The sequence below is a fragment of the Cornus florida genome, unplaced genomic scaffold, assembly GCF_030987335.1.
Source record: "Cornus florida cultivar Cherokee Brave unplaced genomic scaffold, ASM3098733v1 CherokeeBrave_3.0.0_Hap2_Chr03, whole genome shotgun sequence".
Lineage (NCBI taxonomy): Eukaryota > Viridiplantae > Streptophyta > Magnoliopsida > Cornales > Cornaceae > Cornus > Cornus florida.
Window position 1 is genome coordinate 82689093 of NW_026775573.1, and position 21606 is coordinate 82710698.

The 21606-nt window shown below is 37.1% G+C and overlaps 1 long non-coding RNA gene across 1 annotated transcript in view; it reads left to right on the forward strand.

Annotated features, from left to right (window-relative positions):
- The first annotated feature begins 10147 nt into the window (after positions 1-10147).
- LOC132300815 (uncharacterized) overlaps positions 10148-21606 on the forward strand; it is a 33020-nt gene continuing 21561 nt past the window's right edge. The window contains exon 1 of the long non-coding RNA XR_009480576.1: positions 10148-10607. This is a non-coding gene — a long non-coding RNA (uncharacterized LOC132300815). The remainder of the gene's footprint in view (positions 10608-21606) is intronic.

The following is a 21606-nucleotide window of genomic DNA, read 5'->3' on the forward strand; positions in this document are numbered from 1 at the left end:
TCGTGAGAAGGTTTAGGTTGTGTCTTGATGCAAACAGAACGGGTAGTTACTTATGGGTCTCGACAGTTGAAGACTCATGAGTTAAACTATCTGACACATGACTTAGAGTTGGCGGCAGTTATCTTTGCCCTGAAAAGGTGGAGACACTATTTGTATGGGGAGAAGTTCGAAGTTTTCTCCGATCACAAGAGTCTCAAATATCTCTTCTCTCAGAAGGATTTGAATTTAAGACAGCGCAGATGGGTTGAGTTCATGGAGGACTATGACTTTTTGTTGTAGTATCATCTAGGAAAGGCCAATGTGGTGGCTGATGCATTGAGTAGGAAGTCATGAGGGACTCTTGCTAGCATTTCCATTCACAGATGGAAGATGTTAGAAGAGCTTGTAGACCTTGGTTTGCAGTTGTATGAGGATGTTTCACCGGCTATTTTGTTTAGCCTTGTGGCTCAACCGGCTCTTGTTAGTAGAGTTATTGAGGCACAACAGGAGGATGGGGAGATGAAGTCCACCCACGATCGAATTTCAGGCAGCGAGAATGTAGAGGGTTGGACCTTGCATTCGGACGGTGGTCTCAGGTACAGAGGGAAGATGGTTGTTCCTTTGTCTTGTCGTGACGTTGTTCTTCGGGATTTTCACCATTCTCGACTTGCAGTTCATCCTGGTGGTACGAAGATGTATCACAATTTGCGGAGACAGTTTTGGTGGAAAGTCATGAAACGGGATGTTTCCCAGCTCGTGGCTAAATGCCTTACTTGTCAACAAGTGAAGGCAAAGCATCAGAGACCGGCAGGTTTGTTGCAACCACTACCAGTGGCAGAGTGGAAGTAGGAGCACATCACTATGGATTTCGTAATGGGACTTCCGAGATCCAAGGCAGGGAATGATGCCGTTTGGGTCATTGTTGACAGATTGACTAAGACGGCTTACTTTTTGCCTATAGCAGTGACAGATGACGCAGAGAGGCTTAGTGGACTGTATGTGGGGCAGATTATCAAGCTTCACAAGTTCCAGTGTCCATTGTTTCGGATAGGGATCCCAGGTTCACATCTCACTTTTGGCAGAGTTTTAAAGAGGCTCTTGACACGGGATTTCATTTCAGCACAGCATTCCATCCTCAAACTGATGGTCAGTAGGAGCGTACCATTCAGATATTGGAGGATATGCTATGGGCTCGCATTTTAGATTTTGGGGGTAGTTGGGAGGACTACTTACCCTTGGTTGAGTTTGCCTACAACAACAGTTACCAGACCGGTATTGGCATGGCACCTTTTGAGGCGTTGTATGGAAAACCTTGCAGATCTCCAGTTTGTTGGGCCGAGGTAGGTGATACAGTCGCCTTAGGTCCTGACATTGTCTTTGAGACTACAAAGAAGATTAAGTTGATTCGGCAGCAGTTGGCTACAGCTCAAAGCAGGTAGAAGAGTTATGCTGATAAGAGGAGGAGATCCTTGTCTTTTGAGGTAGGGGACCACGTCTTTCTCAAGATTTCTCTACGGAAGGGACTTCTGAGATTTCGGCAGACAGGCAAGTTGTCTCCTAAGTTCATTGGACCATTTCAGATTTTGGAGCGCGTCGGTGAAGTTGCTTATCGTTTGGTGTTGCCACTAGACCTGGATAGGGTTCATGACATTTTCCATGTATCTATGTTGAGGAAGTACGAGCCATATCCATCGCATATTTTACGGTGGACAGATGTTGTTGTTGATGAGGATGCGACCTACGAGGAAGGTCCGGTCCAGATTCTTGATGCATGGGAACAGGTTTTGCGGACCAAGACCATTCCATTGGTTAAGGTCTTGTAGAGACATCACGGCGTTGAGGAGGCTACCTGGGAGCTCGAACAGAAGGTTCGCTTTCGATATCCCCATTTGTCCTCTCTTTCAAGTACGACTCAATTTCGGGGACGAAATCCTTTTAAGGAGGGTAGGTTGTAATGACCCGGTCTTTTTCCTCCTTTTCCATTTTTGGCGATTTTCTTTTTTTTGTCTTTTCCTTTTTTCGTCTTTTCCCGTTTATCGTTTTTCCTTGCGTAACCTCACTTCTAGTGTTCGGATTTGATTCCAGTTTTGTATGCATTCATGATATTTGATTTCCATGACATTGGTATTTTTACTTTTGTTGAAAAACATGCTAGTTGCTTACTTTATTCATAATGGGGCATGAATGCATACTTTAGTGTAATTATTCATAACTTTTGGGGTTTTAGTATAATTATGTAAATAATTATTTTTCGTTTTAGGGATCTTTTTACAATTTTTTTTGGAAGATATTTTGAAAAAGGACCATTTTGCAATTTTTGAAAAGTGCGATAAGTGTCACACTCTCATGGAGCCATTTGTTGGCATTTGGGTGAAGAGACTTGGCATCATGACTTCTTGACATTTGGAGGGTGGAGATTCACCCATTTGTTGGCCTTAGATTATTGCACATGTAGCCATTGATTTGTGATAAGTGTAGGCTTAAGATTAAGCCTAGGGTGGAGCATTAGATTAGTAACAAGTGTAGGATCAAGATTTAGTCTTGCATTGTATGTGTGAGAGAGGTAGTGCAAGAGCACATAGTGAGTGGGGAATTTCTAGCCCTTCCACTCACCATTTTACACTTTACCTTTTTCATTTCACTGTCTCTTATGAACTCTAGCCAATCTACCATTGGAGGAAAGCTTAGTTCATAGCTTATCCCTTCAATTTGACTCACTTCCATTCACCTTAGAGTAAAAACCTTGGGAGAGAAAAGATTCCTCTCACTCTCCTCTTCAATAACTCTAAACTTGTTTTACATTTTGAGCTTGGTTGCTTGGATTATAGAGATTCGATTCTCTATTGAGGTAGGGGTGGTAGTATGTTTATATTCTAAGTGTTTTGAAATCCTTTGGGGTTTAATATATATTGTATACAAGCTTTTAGAATTGTAGTATTGCATACTATAGGAAATCCTTATGATTGACTTAGGATTTCATTGATCAAGCATGTATGTTGTGTATATATCTTGAGTAGGATTGTTGAAGTTGTATAGAATTCTTAATGATTTGAGTTACTATGCTATTGTGATGTTAATCCTATATTCTAGTAGATTACTATTGATAATCATGATTGTTATAGAAGCTATTTTTGCTAAAATGTTAACATTTAGTATATATGGCTTATTGTTGAGGCATGCTTAAATTGATAAGTTAATGATATTGTTTTGTGCATTATATCATGTTAAGAACTTGTCATCTATCATGCCATTCTGGACTTGGAACCCTAAAACATGGTTTGTGTGGTTTCGAAGTTCTTGTGCTTATAAGGTGGTTGATATGCCTTATTATTTATATATATAAGTTTTGAACTTGATATATATTTTGGATTCTCTTGGGACATAGTTACTAGTAACATGGCTAGAGTTTAGCTCTAGTGCGGGAGGTATGAGTTCTCCCCAATTGAGATAGTGCGCACTTAGGGTGGTCTTCCCTGAGGGTTAATGCCCGGAATAACCGTTGAGGTCTTGGCAGAATTTCGAGCTTAAGTGTCCAAGGATTCCACTTTTTGATTTCGCATTCATTTCCAAGTTCACAATCAATGTTATTTGTAACTTGTAAATTTTGTGATATGCGATTTGATGTTGTTAAGTGCATCCATTTTGATATTGTGTTGCTAAGAAAAATTTAAGTTAGCTTAAGATGATCCCTTAGAACACCTAGAATATAGACGTTAAGTGGAATGCTCCCTTGTATTCGTCTATATTGATCTTGCAATGATATTGAAACTTTAGGGTATACGCATATGCTTCTTCCTACGAGTAACCTGATTACTCACCCTAGTGGTTTGGGTTGTTTTTCAAGTAAAGAGACCATGTTCTTGGATGCTCATCATCCTTAGAAGCTTTTGAGCTATTTGAAGCATTTTTGTATATTGACATGCACTTGTTTAGCATGCCTTCCTTTTGGATGTTAAATTTTGTATACCATGGATGTATGGTATTGTAGAAGCTAAGATGGTTTCCTCGATGTGTAATGTATATCTAAGAATACTTGAAGATGTCCATTTTGTATGCATAACATGAGGCCAAGTGCCATGTACATTTATATCACATGTATGCTAGTTTAATCCCATAGTTTGTCTTATGAAATTATGAGAATTCGAGGTTTGATAGGTCGTATTTTGTATATGACATGCTATATAGCCATGGGCTATTGGAACACATGTGTTTATTCATTTTACATATGTGTGCATGTTCACTTTGGCACACAACACCACTCTTGATGAAATGAACACTTATAGTAGCATTCATTGACATATTTTTGCTAAATCAGACCTCAAGGGCATTTTTGGTATCTCACTTGAAAAATAAATGTTGATCTTGACATGGTTGACCAGAAAGCATGATTTTAAGGGGGGTTACTTCAAACCTTTTTTTTTCCAAAAAATGCCCAGAAAATCCTCAAAATCACATTTTAAACTCAGTTTTCTGCTAAGCCTTCAGCAGAACGAGTGCTCGAAGATGTCGCACGAGAGCTCGAAGATGGGGCAGAGAGTTTTGGCCCTTGGGCGTGTGCCGAATGAGCGCTCGAAGCCCTTGCACGAGCGCTCGTGGTACTGTTCATGGGTGTGTGTGTGTGTGTGTCTTGGTTCAGCACTGCACCCCTGACTTCAAATCATCATATCTTCTTCATTTTAACTCCAAATTGGTTCGTTCTTGAGTCTAAATTGACCGCGTCGAAATAAGCTTTTCAATGGTATGAATTATAGTTTCAGATTCCTTTTGTAGTTCAAGATATTCAAATTTTAGTGGAGGGGTGTCAGTTTTTGGCTTGAACCGGGATAGGGTTTTTCTTCCTTTGACTTCAAGACTTGATATCTTTGCCGTTCGGACTCCGAATCAAGTGATTTTTGAGTCTATCTTTGTTAATTTTTCATTGTCTTTCCAATGGTATGCACGGTGGCATCCATTTCAATTTGAAATGATCATTTTACCCTTGGTTCATTTCTTATCGGGTTTGACATTCTTGCTTCATTGCTTGGCTCATTTAAGTTCCATGGCTTCATGGGGAGTCATTTTGGTGCCTTAGGGATGGCGTACATCTCTAAAGGTCATTTTACACATTTTGCTTCAGCATTTTTGGGTCCGTCATCGGGTCACTTTTCGGTCATCATTGACGCACCGGGTTTATAAAACTTGGGCCGTCACAGTATGTGGGCGGGTGTCGTTCACTGACAGCTACTAGGGTGGTCAATAATTGTGATTTGGCATGTTTTATTGCTTGGTTTTATTATTGGCCTTGTTTTTGTGGGCGGGTGACGTCATTGATTAACTATCACAACGGTTACGGAATGTGTGGGTGGGTAATTAGCACTGTCAGCTACCACAACATTTTTCATGTCACGATATCTCGCATCGCTTGGGGTAAGGATTTTTGGATTTTGTTTTACCACTTTTGATGTTTTCAGGTATGCAAAAATTTTTGGACCTGAATTTTGGGACGAAATTCTTTTTAAGTGGTGGAGAATGTGACAACCCGAATTTTTAAACTTTTAATTATATATATATATAATCTCATAATGTTTGATTGACAAAATTAATTATTTTGTTTTAATTGGAGACCTACCAATTGGAGATTGGATTATGGTATTTAAATTTATTTAATTTGAGTTTTTATTTGTTACATGGCAGTAAGTAGCAGCGAAATTGAAAGGGAAAGAAAATGGTATTGTGATCAGTGGGTTCCACTTGGAAAATTATTTTATGAGGTTAAATTTGATTTTTATGCATTTGTATATATATTTTGTCTGATGAAGGAAAAGTGAGAAGCAGCTGAAATTGAGGAAAAAAGAGGGAAGAAAATGAAATTAAAGTGGTGAAGGAGATAAACCTGTTAGCCGTGGAAAAGGAAAGGAAAGAATGAAATTGTGAAGTGTGGTTTGCGAGTCCCATTATTAAGGCATTAATGGGGTTCAATTTGGTTTTGACATTTGTTTGTTATATATATATATATATATATATATATATATATATATATATATATATATATATATATATATATAATTTGATGATAGAAATCAAAAGTGATGGGTTTTGACTTGAGTTTCTTGCATGCAAAAGTGATGGGTTTTGACTTGAGTTTCTTGCATGCACGCACATATGATAGAAATCAAAAGTGATGGGTTTTGACTTGAGTTTCTTGCATGCACGCACATATGATATATATATATATATATATATATATTGTATCAAATGATGCTAATGGGTAAATGATGATGGCATTTGGTGGATGGAAATGAGTTGCCGACAAAGGAAGATTAGGAAGAAAAATAAGAAAAAAAGAAAAATGAAAAAGAAGAAAAGAAAGGTGAGTGGGGGCGAGACCCACGAATTGATTTTGTTGGCCAATTCCCTTGATTTTTCCTTTCATTCATGTGGGTTTTTGGTTTGATAGGCCTGGAATGAAATATGAAGATATAAGTATAGTGAGAAGGAGTAGGTGGTGGCCGAGAGTGGAGTGATAAGGTGGCGGGGTCCACTTGGGATAACTACTTTGATATTTGATATTTGCATGTGAGCTTGTTTGCATTGCGTGGGTGGAGGCCTATTTAAATGAGTATTGTGTGCATAAGTGATGATACAAAGAAGAAAGAAAATTAGAGAATTAGAGTGAGAGCCGAGATGATAGAAAGAGGGCTGAGAGTTGGCTTTGACGATTCAGTGATGATTTATTAAGGAATTATTATTTTATAGTGTAGGGATCATCATACCTTGAATGACTTGGATGATTTTATTTCAAATATTTTGTTGATTGTTATTTTGCTAAAATTGCATATATGTATTTTGTTTAAAAGCATATATATATTTTTGTGAAGCAAATTTATCATGAAATTCTTTGAAATCCTTGTTATGGTTTTTCCTACTATCTCACTGTTGGGAAACGTGCAAGTTTTAAAAACTTTTCGAGGGCTTTTGATTCATAGATCTTGATTCATCACATACAGACAAGTTTTATGTAAAAATAAAATATGATGTATCATTCAATTAATAGATTGAATACTTACATCAAAGGTCTGAGTAAACCTTTAAATCTTTCCTCTAAAGTGAATGTTCTCACTTATTGTAGATCCCTTAGTAAGATGCCTTCTCTTTGGATCTCCATCTTCTTGGTAATTGTTTTGCCTTTAGGAATCACTCATAAGCCTCCATGAATGACCTTGAAAAATTAGGCTTATGGGAGCCTCCATTAATTAGGCTTGTGGGAGCCTCCATTAGATGAGAACATAAACCCTAATTTTCTAGAAAGAGAAAATAGATTCATTTTTCCTTCTACTAAACATCACACCTAAAATATACATAGACCATGTACATATATAGGCAACATAAAGATAAAGAAAAGGAAATAATAAATCATTCTCAATTTCTAATTCACATGTCTCAAATCTAATAGGATTCCAATATCAAGTTGGGCTATGAGTGAGAATCCTTGGAGCTTATTATTTTATTGGCTACAATGAATTAATAATTGGCCCGGTCCATGGACCCAATTCAATTAATTCATAAATTAATTTCTACTCCACTAAAAGAAATTAATTGAATTACAATTAAATAATAAATAACCTCTAAGTCAATGTTGCACTTTAACCCCTCTATACATAATTAGTTATCGGATAAATAAAGCCATCAATCTGACTACTTAAATATATTTATTTTGATACCTTTGATTATTCCTAGCTCGATCACAACAAAATATTTGTTTGACAAAAATAATAATTTAGATAAATAAATATAAAATAAATCTTTGTCTAAAAACATACGAAGGCCTTCGAATTTATTTTGTGATCAACCATAATCAATACAAAATAAATACAAGTAGCAATAATGTAAATATTGAAAATATAACCCTCTAACTATTAATTACATAACTACCCAAAGTGTCAGTCTAAGGATCCCGAAGTATCTGCCGAACAAATCAAAGTATTTATTAATTAATAAAAGAGTCTATACTTTTCTCATGCTTAAGAGTCAAAAGCCATGACAGTGATAGGGAGCAATTGCATACGACGGCTCTCGCAATATATCTCAACCTAACGCGGATCCAGTTCAAGTTTTAATTAATTATGAGTCCATCCATAATTACCGACTATGAACAATTTATGATTACTATTTATATTCATGTATTGATCGCCATCACATATATATATAAATATCTCTTGTAATCAAATGGATACTATCAATTCCATAATAAATTGAAACATAATACATTGAATTCACTAATTGTATAAAGTATAAATATTTTAGATACGTCAAGAACATATGTCACTTTAATCCAAACAGGAATTTGCTATGTCAGGGCATATGAATCCCAACACGCACCCCCCTACAGTTTCAGGTACCGATGATGAACTTGGATTGCTAGTAGCGGGCTTAAGTAGAAGAGTTGGCGTTGAGGAATTATTTATTTATTTAGAGAATTTTGTATATTTATTTGAGGAATTGATTTTGTATCAATAAAGTGATATTTCTTTTGAGATCCTGGGTGTAATACTGATGTATTTGGATTTGAATAAATCGAGGAATTTATTTAGAAAATTCAGGGCGTTACAGAATCAATCAAAAGTTGGCAGTGGTTAGCCATCCGCAGGCGAACGGTCAAGCCGAAATCACAAACAGAACAATCTTTACTTCTATTAAGAAGAAGTTTGAGGGCAAGAAGGGTAAGTGGTTGGATGAGCTTTCAAACGTCTTGTGGGATTATAGAACAACCCTTAGACGACCAACCGGTGAAAGCCCATTCGCTATAGCATATGGCACTAAGGCAGTAATATCGGTTGAGCATTTAGTTCCGACTGTTCAAAGTTTGGCATGGGATTAAGAGCAAAATGACAGTATGTTGAAATTTAACCTTGATTTACTGGAAGAAAAAAGAGATATAGCAGTAATAAGACTCTCTTCTTATCAACAAACACTTATGAATAGTTACAACAAAAAGGTGAAGTATAGAGATTTTGCACTTGGTGACTTAGTTCTGAAAAAGAAGGTAGGAATCGTCAAAAAGATGATGTTACCTTGGAAAGGTCCATACAAAGTTGCAGAGGCCATAGGAAAGGGGGCATACAATCTAGAGACCATGGCTGGAAGATTGGTTAATAAACCATGGAACGTCACGTCTCTAAAAAGGTATTACCAGTATAATAAGATTACAAGATTAAATTCCATTCTGAATGATGTTCATTTAGAATTGTGCTTATATGAATGTATCGGTCCATCAAGATTTATAAGAAAGTTCATTTTGTTTTAAAAACTGGTTGAGCAAAAAGCACTTAGCCAAGTAAGTGGCAAATGGAACTATGAGTCAAACGCCAAAAACTTGCACATACAAAAAGTGAAGTGGCAAGTGGCATTCTAGCCGAGCGTCAAGCACTTAGTCAAGTAAGTGGTAAATAGCACTATAAACCAAACGCCAAAAACTTGCACAAACAAAAAGTGGAGTGGCAAGTGGCATTCTAGACGAGCACCAAACACTTAACCAAGTAAATGGCAAATGGCACTATGAGCCGAATGCCAAAAACTAATATAAACAAAAAGTGAAGTGGCAAGTGGCATTCTACCCGAGCAACAAGCATTTAGCCAGGTAAATGGCAAATAGCACTATGAGCCGAATGCCAAAAACTTGCACAAACAAAAAGTGAAGTGGCATTCTAGCTGAGCGCCAAGCACTTAGCCAAGTAAGTAGCAAATGACACTGTGAGCCGAACGCCAAAAACTTACACAAAATAAAAAATTAAGAGGCGAGTGGCATTCTAGCCGGGCGCCAAGCACTTAGCGAAGTAAGTGGCAAAATGGCACTACGAACTAAACGCCAAAACTTGTGTAGGTACCCAATTTTGCCCCTACCCATTTGTAGGGGTATTCCGGTAAAACTAGTTTGGCCGAGTTAGGAAAATTAGAAAATCTGACCACCAGATCATAAAATGAATGTCACCATTGGATCCGGAACATCCCAAAACCTTAAGGTACACCTAGAGTCAAATTTGTAATGTGACTCGTAATACTTGATTAAGGAAGGGGCAAAAACGTAATTTTGCACCCCTTAACCCGTTCAAGTTTAATTAAAACTTGAAAAATATTAATAGGCTAGTATGATTTCCAAATGTTAAAATAGACCAATCCATTGTGTTCGGATTGCATCAAAATTTTAAGGTAAAATAAAAATAAAATATAAATATATAAAATAGTTATCATTTTTGTGATTTAAGGCCACCTATCCACTCATCCATCACGCATATCCACTCATCCATCACGCACCAATATAGACACTCCAATTACCTATACACTGATAGATACACCAAGCATCAACACAAAATATACTAAGCCTCCTATTTCACTCCTATAATCCTCCAACAGCCTAGCCCAGCCTATTCAACCACTCTTATAATCCTCCAACAGCCTCTAAGGCCTTCGAAGAGTGCAAAAGTCCTGCTACAAAGTCTCCAAAACAATTATAGATTTTGGTTAGTTATGCTCTTATTGCAAAGCTTTCTCTGGGATCTGTCGTCAACAACCTCATCAATTGCACCGTGGAGTGGATTAAAGCTTCAATACCAAGCGGGAATTTGTGAGCTTCAATAAGCCTCAAATCGCAGGTAAGTAAATTTAACTAGTCAGTGCATTATCTTTATATGATCAGTCACTTTTTTTTTTCCCGTTCCATAACATATCGTTGACATGAATAATCCATGTAAGTGCTTTAAACCTTAGTCTTCTTGTTATATGTTTAGTTCTATGAGTGGTGTCATAGTGTTCTAAGATTCAAGATTGGGCTAATTGCCGTTCCTTTCATTCCACCTCAAAATAATGTAAATATATATATATATAAAAGACAAAGAAACCTTTTTTTTCTTCTTAAAAGCCAAAAAATATAAAACTTTCATCAGGGGTTCTATCACTTTCACTATGTATATAGTGGTACCCAATTTAATCTCTATTGTAGATAACTTATTGATGGACAATTGTTTTTTTTTACAACTCATGGACATAATCCAATAAGGACTCTTGATCGGTTTAGGAAATGAATAAACAATTTTCTGTAATCGTATTTTCTAAATAACTATTTTTGCCTCAAAAATCATATTTATCTTCAAAGTAGTGTTCTTTATAACAGTATTTTCTAAATAAAATATAGTGTTTTATGAAATAATCATTTACCATAAAATCATTATTTTTTAAATAAAATTTTATATGAGCACATTTTCAAAAATAGTCCTTTCTAAAGGAAATCATATTTTTCAAATAAATGTCATTTTCTAAAAATGTTCAAATAAAATATTTCTTATAGGTCATCATCATATTCTTTCCCGTAACATCCATTATCATCTAATATGGTAATTTTATATTTATATGGGCCATTAAACTGAAAAAAAGATATCATTCCTAGAATAATATTTTTCTAAAAAAAAAAGAGGAAATATTTTATAAATGTATATTTTCTGAGCAATCATTTATCTTACAATAGCAGTGAGATCATATCTTTGTTTTCTTACCTTGTTTAGGTAGTGATCTTTAGTGTCATATTCACTACAAAGCAAAAAAAATAAAATAGTAATCACGTACTCAAGATAATCATGTCCAAGGGCAATATTTTTCTAAAATAATATCTTTCAAATAAATATTATTTTCTAAAAAGTCCAAATAAAAATATTTTTCGTATAGGTCATATCTTTCAAATAAAATATTTTTGAAATATATATATCAAATGTTACTATATTTCATACAAAATATTATTTTCTTCAAATCAATGGTTTCTTAAAGTCGTATCTTTTTCTAAAATAACCTAAAAATCATATCTTTTTCTAAAATAATATTTTTTAAATAATACTAAAATTATATCTTTTTCAGACAATAATATTTTATCTTTAAAATAAAACTTTCTTAAAATTTTCATATATCATGTTTCCTAAAATACAATTTTCCTAAATACCAGTTTTCCTACTCCAAATAAAATATTTTGCTTATAGGTCATATCTTTTCAAATAAAAAATATATATTTTTGATATATATATATATATATAAACATAGTAATACTTTATTGGAAATCAAAGATTACTATATTTTTCAAAAATAATATTTTTCCTAAAAGTAGTATCTTTTATAAATTAAATAATATTAAAACCATATCTTTTTCAATATAATACTAAAATCATATATTCTTTAGACAATAATATTTTCTCTTAAAATAAAACTTTCTTAAAACAAAGTTTCTTGAAATAAAGTTATTTTTTAAAAGCTATTGTTATTTCTAAAATAATCCTAGATTCATCTTTTTATATAAGTATTTGATTCCAAAATTAAAATTAGGACTTAATTAATAAAGTTTCATATTTTCTAATAAATAAGTTTTCTTTCGGAAATAATATTTTCCAAGAATCGTATTCCTAAAATAATATTTTATTAAATCACATTTTTCTGAAGATCATTTTCTTTCAAAAATTAATATGTTTAGATATAAAGTCTGGATCTTTTTAAACAGTACTATGAAAGCATTGATTTTATCTTTCTATAGATAGAGCCAAGTTTACCAATCATGATTGAATAAATATCTCTAAATATTGAAACTACATATGTACTTTTTGGAATGCAATATAAAAATAAGGTAACCGTGTTTCACGGGTGTCGTGGGGTGCCTAACACCTTCCCCATGCACAATCAAACCCTCGGGGGTGTCGTGGGGTGCCTAACACCTTCCCCATGCACAATCAAACCCTCGGACCCATTAATTTGGTTTTCGTAGACTAAAATGGATGTCAAATAAATAATACTTAAATATTATTTTTTTAGTCCTTAGACATCATAGGGTGACCTAAGACACCGAAATCCTATGTTAGGTGGCGGCTCCAAATAAATAATAATTTAACCATAGTCACTTCGTCGCATTAAACCCATTTTCTGACCCATAAGTGTTTAATATAACCCTTAGAGAGGGCGGGGAAAATCCGTACGTGACAACTTGCACAAAAATTAATTGGCAAAATGGCACCATTGGCCGAGCACCAGACACACGCCCAAAAGAAAACAACAATCTGACATGACAAGTTGAAACAACATTTAAAGCATTTGACAGCAATAGGATTGGCAAAAACATATATATATATATATATATGTATACTCATTTCATTTAACAGTTCAAAGCAAGTTTGGAGTTCCAGAAATGAAATGTCTTAATGAAATGAAAACAAAAACTAGCACATCCACAAGATCTTAGTCAACACTATCTGTTTCCTTAGTCTCCCTGGTGCGCCGACATTCTCCCCACCATCATTAACTACCCCATCTCCTCTGGAAGGAGAGTCAAGCTGGATGATTTCCTCAATTGGTTGAACTCCACCATCAGCAACAATAGCAGGAGGAACTATGGTGGATAGAGGAGAAATGTTCAGAGGCTGATCAGTTGAAGGGCATGAATGACCCCAGAAGACGCAATTTCTTTGCATTCCTTAAAGATACGTTCGGCAGGGTCAGAGGTTGGATCAACATAGATGCTCAGAGGATCGATCTTCAAGAAGGCATTAACATCGTCTGGACCAACGTAGGAGCTCATTTGACCTTCAGGAGGAGAACGGTCTATATAACCGTTTCTATATCCTTCGGCATATCTGAAGGCCCCAATCTAGGAGAAGCGATTATGAAGAGCCTTCATACCGCCATCAACCCTGCTCACGATGCCTAGCAAGGTTGCACGTTCATCTGAAGCTCTCTTCTCAAGAACCAATCAGTTCGCCCGTTCGTCGTCCAATGAACGCTGAAGATTTTCTCTATCAGTTCTCAGAGTGTCCCTTTCAGTCTGCATGACATTTTTCTCCGTTTGTAGAGCATCTTTCTCATCATGGAGGGAGTCTATCTCTTTCTTTAAAGCATCCCTTTCGTTTTCAACATTATTCAACTGCACCATTATTTCAGCGTTTTTGGTGTTGATTAGCTTGTTTTCTTTGTTAGCCACATCAAGTCCAGAAGCGAGCCTGCACACCCTTGCATTGGATGACTCAACATGCTTTTGCATGGCCATCATTCCGAACAGAGTCTGCAAACAAATGCACGAATACTAATTATGCCGAGCATATATCCAAAGAAGTTAGAGTATACAAACTTTTTGATCTAACCGAAAGAAGGATGGAAAATTACCTCTATAGCAGCCATAGGAAAACGGTTGAACATTTCCTTCTGGGTCAGCTCCTTTTGCATCTCAACATCCTTAGGAGACCATAGATGCTTATAGTAGGCTAGGGCGGTCGGTTCCATCTTTGAACATGGTGTCATTGGAATTGACAACTGATCCATCCGCTCGGACGAATTGAGGAGTCCATGGAACTGCTTTAGAGGGCGAGGTGGAAGCTCCTTCTGTTCCAGCGGTAGTGGTAGGCCCACCCTGTGATGTGATAGGTGTAGTCACCCTGAAAGGCTGAACCCTTCTTGACAGAGGAACTTCATCAAGGTCAGACCCACCATCCGGTCGAGGTCTCTTCCCTTGACTCTTATCCGAAGTAGACACACGGGCAAGAGGAGGGTTACTAGCTCCAGGAGCATTGACCGGAGCAACATGGGAAGTATTGGCGCTCGGATTGATGACAAGTACAGCGCTCGGAATAACACTGGAAGTGGTAGCAGGAGCAGATGCTGATGCAGAGGCGGAAGCCGAAGCGGAAGCAATGGCATTCCTAGGAGGATTCCTTCTTCTGCTGAAAGAGGGGATCTGGATTGGATCCATAAGAGCACCCAAAAGTGATATGTCGCTAAGATTCTCGGATGTAAGGAGTTCCGAGCAAGAAGGAACGTTGCTTAAAACTTTCTCCTTCAAGTGATTGACTCTATCCCTACAAATGTTGTAACTCAATTCATTATGAGGAATACCTAGAGAATCGAAAAGAAAAGTATAGAAGCGAGGAAGACAAATTTCACAAGGACATTCACTCTTGTGGGTTTTATGTTTTTTGTATAAGGAAATAGAGCATTCCCCAAAGGTGCTCGGGATGGGATAATCCCTAATAGCTGGAGCGAACCAAGCCCATCTAACCCAATTATGTTTTTCTTCCACCCTTTCTCGAAGTTTAGCTTATCCGTACATATGGATCGCTTCTCAATAGGAAATAAATGGTAGAACATGTCAGTTAACCTAATTTTACTGACCCTGTAACAAAGGAGGAGATCTAAAATATCAAGATCTAAGCCCCTGTCACGGTTCAGAATCAAAAGAATGGACAAAACCCTAAGAAAGTTGGGGTTTACTTAAAGAGGGGAAATGTTTAGTCTATTAAAGACATAACAGAAGAAAGGGTGCAAAGGAAATCTGATAACGTTCAGATGGAGGAAAGAAAACAGGATTTCATGGGGAAGAAGACCTACACCGATCTTAATATTCACGTTCTTGGGGCATACCCTAATAAGTACATTACTAGGGATTTCGTGTTTCAAGCAGAGAAGGTCTAAATCAATGGCCATGGCAAGGATGATCGGAACCCTCTAAAAGATATATTCAGTTTTCCAGGAAATAAAGAAGAGCAAGACTAACCTTAAGAGTTGAGGCTTGTTAGGGATACTGTGAGAGAACTGAGAAGGATAAACCTTTTGTAAAGATTCGTTGGAGAAGACTTGATTTTGCTGGAAAGAATGAACAGTAAATTGATTGACAAGAGGTGTGATGGAGACAAGAGAAAAGACTATAAGTGCAGGTTGAGGAGTTTTAAAAGGACGGATGGTCCCGGTGACCAAAATGTCAGGAAGTAAAGAGGTTTCAAAATTCAAAACATCAATCTCTGAACCGACCGTTCACTCCCCCATGTCATCATCTCGAGCAGTCATACCATAATTGCGCCTCTTCGGTAATCTCACCCTAATCAATTAGGGAGAGATTAGGGGGCAGGTGAAGATACCGAAAGTGGCCCGGGTCGGGTACGACCCATGTTACTAAAGATTGGATCTGGAAAGAATGCTATACCCGATCGGATGACCACCCATCAGGCCCAATATCAACTAAGACAAAGCTCAAGTCCAATCTCAAAGCAAAGGAAATGGGCCGATGTCCAAGAGGAGCCCAGAAGATCGGTCCAACATGGAGGAATGAAGAAGAAGCTTCTAGAACAATTGTAAAAGTCTATAAATAGAATGGAAAGAGAGGAAAAAGAGGTTGAGATATTTTGAAGCGTAAAGACTTATCTTTCCAAATTGAGAGAGTTTGTTCGTTGCATTTTCAGTTGATCTTTGTATAGCCCTGGTGTATGGCCGTTGGAGTTTGTAAATTAAGGCTTGTTTATAATCACTGAAGATGTAAATCAAATTGATGATACTGTCTTGGAATGAAATCAGACTAAATAAATTCAATGGTATTGTGGCATGCACATTTTTTCTTCCCCCGGATTCAGCCACATTTTAATCTTTAAAACAGATATTTACTAGGTTGCTAATGAAATCATTAATTGCAGACGAGGAATAAATGCAAATTACTTGACATGTATCCATTTAACGGATAAATTTAAGCACAAATTCAGAAGTTCCAAGGTTGACAATCCAAAGGTGTCAAAAGGGGGAAATAATTCACTGAACAAAAGAAGTTATTAGAACATCAAATCAAAGAAAAGCTCCTTCAAAAAGAAAACAGAAATTAATACACCCTTAGAATTACTTCACTAGTACATATATAAGCAACACTTTGAGCAATACAATCACTTTCCCCACTATCATGTTCATCACCAGCTTCCATTAAATAGGATAACACTAGGATCAAAAACTACGTAGACATTCTAACTATTCAAAATTCACAAGCAGCATACTATTTGACCATCTACACACCCCAACTTTGGCCAATAGATCAAATTATTTGCAGGATTTACCAGCTTGCCAAAACGACTAGTAGTACATCATTGCTAAGTTGTCTGCTACATCAAAACCTATATATATATATATGGCTCTATGGGTTGGTTAGACCATCTGTAGCAGGTTTTTTCCTCAACCTATTGCCAAATTTTGCTGCTTTTAGCTCACCAACCAATTTCTCAAGCTTGCTAATCCGATGCTCAAGTTCCAACCTTGGTATCTCGTATGAGTCTTTCTTCTTCATTGTTTTTGACCCTCATTGACAGACTCCTTCCTCACTTACATCTGCATCTTCAAAGACTTCAATGGCTCCTTTTGGTCTTCCCATCAAAGTTTTATCCTGCACGCTCATCTCTATAAGTTTCACCGTTGACTCCATATTTTTACTGGCTCCACTAACTACATCTAAGGGTGATAAATTCTGAGATTTTGTCTTTGGCGGAAGCTTATTATGGTCACTAGCTGTTCTCACAACACCCTTAAATGCAACAGAGGAAACTTACATCAACATAACTGATCAACTCATTCCCAAAGATCTTCAGTCAGGATAATCTTACTGCAAACATTACAACCTGATCATCATATTTGAGAATTATAATCAGCTGGTTGATAGATTTTGTAGTGTCACTTCAACATGTATCTGCTAAGAGATACATGAATAGTAGTAGTAGCATGATCTGGGAGCCAAATTGCTAAGAGATGGGGATTAGACATGGAGACTTAACAAATTAACAATGTAAGAGCTCCAAACAAATTTACCTAAATTATAAGACTGGCCATATGATTTGAAATCAGTCATATCCCACAAACAAAGTTGAACTACTGAAAACAAAAGTAAAATAAAAATAGAACAAAGTGTCTGCATAGTACTGCTTCAATAAGATAATTTTCTACAGGTCATTTCACACATTTGTTACCAAATTTTGCTGCTTTTTAGCACAGCAACCACTCTCTCTAGCCTGAGGATCCGAGCTTCGAGTTCCAATTCTGGTAGCCTGAATGTGAAATCACTACTACTTCCTTCTTCATTGGACTTGTTGTTGTTAATACTATGAGCATCCTCAATGCCTGTTTCTGATATCTTTGTTGCAAACTCACCCTGTCTAATCTGTTGTATCGGTGTTGTCCTTCTGTAGTTTCCATCATCTGAAGACGAAGATGAGAGACTTTGAGATGGATTGTCAAACAAAGGCTTATCATTACTAGTAGTTTGACACATTCCCACAAGTGTGTGTTTATCTTCTTCCACACTTTTACATTTGGGAGAAAAACCAGGAGGAACATCTGCATCATTGCCTCCTCCCATTTCTTTTGAAGTCTGCGACAATTTTTTCCATCTCCTTGGACTTCTTTTTCTTTGTACAATGCCTTTATTAGCACCTTGAGGAACAAACACCAGTTCCTTCCACCATTCCAAGTATCGGGTGGTACAATCTCTAACCAGCCTGCTACAGTTGTTCGAGGCAATTTCTGGGGTTGCATTGGAATGAGGAACCCATCCTGGAAGGTCTTGATCCTTTCCAAATTGCATTGAAACACGATGTGGAAGGTACTGTTCTCTAGAATCTAAACCAACAAGCTCGCACTCACTCAGGCACTGAGCAAAAGACACTAATTCTTCATCCAAGATCAGATTGTTTAAAGCCCACTCTTCTTTTGCTTTGTAAAGTTTGTTAAGTGACAAGCTGTGTATGGCTGTGACATTTGGACGCCATATAAAAATCTCTCTGGAAGAGTCTACAACCTGTCTCACATTCTCAAAGTTTGATATTATTGGAGAGTGCCATCGAGCCATTCTTGGCTCACCAGACTTGATGACATTGTGTTGTGGTCGCAATGGGGGAAACCTCTCCCAAACCCAACATTGAGCTAACTTTAATGGTGCCCAGAGTGTAACTGCCAAAGAACTGTCATCATTTGCATCGACTTCTAATTCAATTGAGGCAGCAATTGATTCTATTAACAAGCTCAAATCTCTATAAAGGCTTGCAAGAACAGCCGGTGCTAGCGCAATTCGTGTTCCTCTAGCTAGGTGAATAGCAATTGGGAAAAGATGTGTATTAATAGTACCATAAAAATTTCCATGGAAAACAAACCTAGACAACCATAGGGAAAGAAATGCTTTATGCTCGATTTCACTTCCACTCTGCATAAAATGTTTCATCCTTTTACAAGTCCTATTGGCTCTTGCTTCAGATTTTCTTCAATTTTGACCAGTTCTTGGGCTTGAAGAGGCATTGAAACAAGAGCACCAAGAACAGAGAACCCACCCAAAACCATCATATCTTCCAGTGTAATGGTTGCTTCACCCCAAGGGAATATAAATGTATTGGTGTCAGAACACCACCTCTCTGCAATCCCAAAAACCAATTCAGTGTTTACTCGAATTTGGTATATAGAGCCCATAACAGCTTCATAAATTCCAGCTTTTTTCCATGTAGATTTGTGTAGAGAATGCATATGATCAACCCAAGATTTCCATTTCCTTTGGGGATCTTGCCATCCGTGGAAGGCCACCTTCAAACGACATATAGATTCAGAGGAAAGTGACGGGGGTTTTAAGATTGGTCCATCAATGTGAGTGATAGTAACTGTCTTTTGGAGCAAATGGGCAGTTCTTAGAGTTGGGATTCCACATGTGGGAGAAACCATGAGATTTTTTCTATCCTGAATGATGGTGCCATCTAATGATTTTGGCAGAAGCTTATGGTCACTAGATGTTCTCATACCACCCTTAATTGCATCTTGGTAGGCCAAAATTGATTGCTTCCACCACTCTGAGTATCGTTTGGTCACATCAGATTCAAAAAGGCGGTATGGTATATATAGTTTGGCATCCTTAATTGGCTGCTTGTAGTTTCTCCAAGCAATTTCAGTAGTCTCATTGGATCGAGTGACATAACTAGGAACATCCTGATCCATCCCAAATTGCATTGCAATGCGATGTGGAAGATACTGTTCTATGCAGTCAAATCCGACTAGCTCACATGCTCTCAAGCATCGAGCAAATGACTCTAAATCTTTGTCCATATCAGATTTAACCAATACCCATTCTTCAATTTCCTTGTAGAACTTAATAAACATCCAGTTTTTCACAACTGTAGCATAAGGCCGCCACTGAAAAGATTCAATGGCTGAGTCCACGGCCATACCCACATTCTCAAAATCGAGACTTTTAACCATGTGCCATCGAGCCATTCTGGGCTCTCCATATTTGATGGGATTGGGATTAGGTCGCAACGTTGGGAACCTCTCCCAAGCCCAAAGCTGTACTAATTGAAATGGTGCCCAGAGGGCAATTGTTCTCATTGTATCATCACCTTCACACTCACAATTAGTCCGTAACTTAAAGCAATCATTGTAATTTTCAACAAACTCAAATCTCTATAAATGGATGCAAGAACTGCTGGTGCAAGTGCTGTTGGAGTCCCTCTAGAGAGATGAATTGCAATTGGAAAAAGAATCCTTTTTAGAGTTCCAAAATTAAATGGGAAGACATACCTTGAGAGCCACAAGGCAAGCAATGCTTCGTGCTCGAATGGGTCACCACTATCCATGAAATGATTCATCCAAGCAGAAAGACTGGTTATTCCAGCACTGCCTAGTCTGATATCATTATGAGCTTTGCAAAGTTGTTCTTCGATTTGGATCAAGTCTTGGGTTTGAAGAGGGTTCAAAACAGGGTCACCCAAAACAGAGTAACCACACAAGGCCACCATATCTTCCAATGTACTGGTTGCTTCACCCCAAGGAAAGATGAAAGTATTGGTCTCAACACACCATCTCTGAGCAAGCACAATAACCACATCATTGTGTCTCATGGTTTGGTATGTTGAAGACAAGATTGCTTCATATATACCAGCTTTCTTCCATATGTGTTCGTATGCAGGTTGTAAGCGTTCGACCCATGTATTCCACCCATTTTGTGGGCCTGGACGACCCTTGAACACGACCTTCAATGGGGTTTTGTTTAGCTAAGAAATGGTGGGATTGGAGGAGAGAGAAAGTGAAGGAAGGTCTCCAATGGAGGAGGTGAGAGTGGGATTGAGGAAATGGGCAGTTCTGAGAGTTGGGTTTCCACCAGTAGGTGGAACCATGAGCTCCTCTCTCTCTTCCATAATCGTCTCTACTGATGATGATGAGTCCGCCATTTTTGAAAGGTCAAAATCAGTCTATGGGAAGACAAAAGATTGTGGGTAGGTCTCAGAGAGAGAGAGAGAGAGAGAGAGAGAGTGATAAAGAGAGAGAGTTTCTTGGTCACGAAGAGAGGGTCTTGGTGACACAGATCGAAGTTACCATGTAAGAATTTCTCCCGTAGTAATCGAAAATGGGGTTTTCTTTTCTTTTTTTTTTTTCATAAATTGTATGGTCTGAGTTTTCTTTTCTTTTTTGTTTTTTTCTTTTTCCGTAGAGGTACAGAAAAATTTAGAGAGACTTTGCAAAAATTTGTTGGAGCCAAAGGCAAAAAAAAAAAAGGAAAGGAAAGGAAACCAAAGAGTAGAAAGGTATTATCTTCTTAGAGCATTCTTATCACTTTATCAAAGAGTTACGTCAGTAATTCCAATAACAACGTGAATAACTTTGGCTTATTAAAAACAGGCACTTTGCTTTAAAAAAAAAAAAAATTAATTAATTAATTTTTATTTTTATTTTAACTTTTTCATAACGGCTATATTTCTAACCGCTATAGTCCCACCAATTATATTTGTAACAGTTATATTTTGTGTATTATAATTTTTATTATGTACTCCGTAATGGTTTTTTAATATTTTATGTCATGAT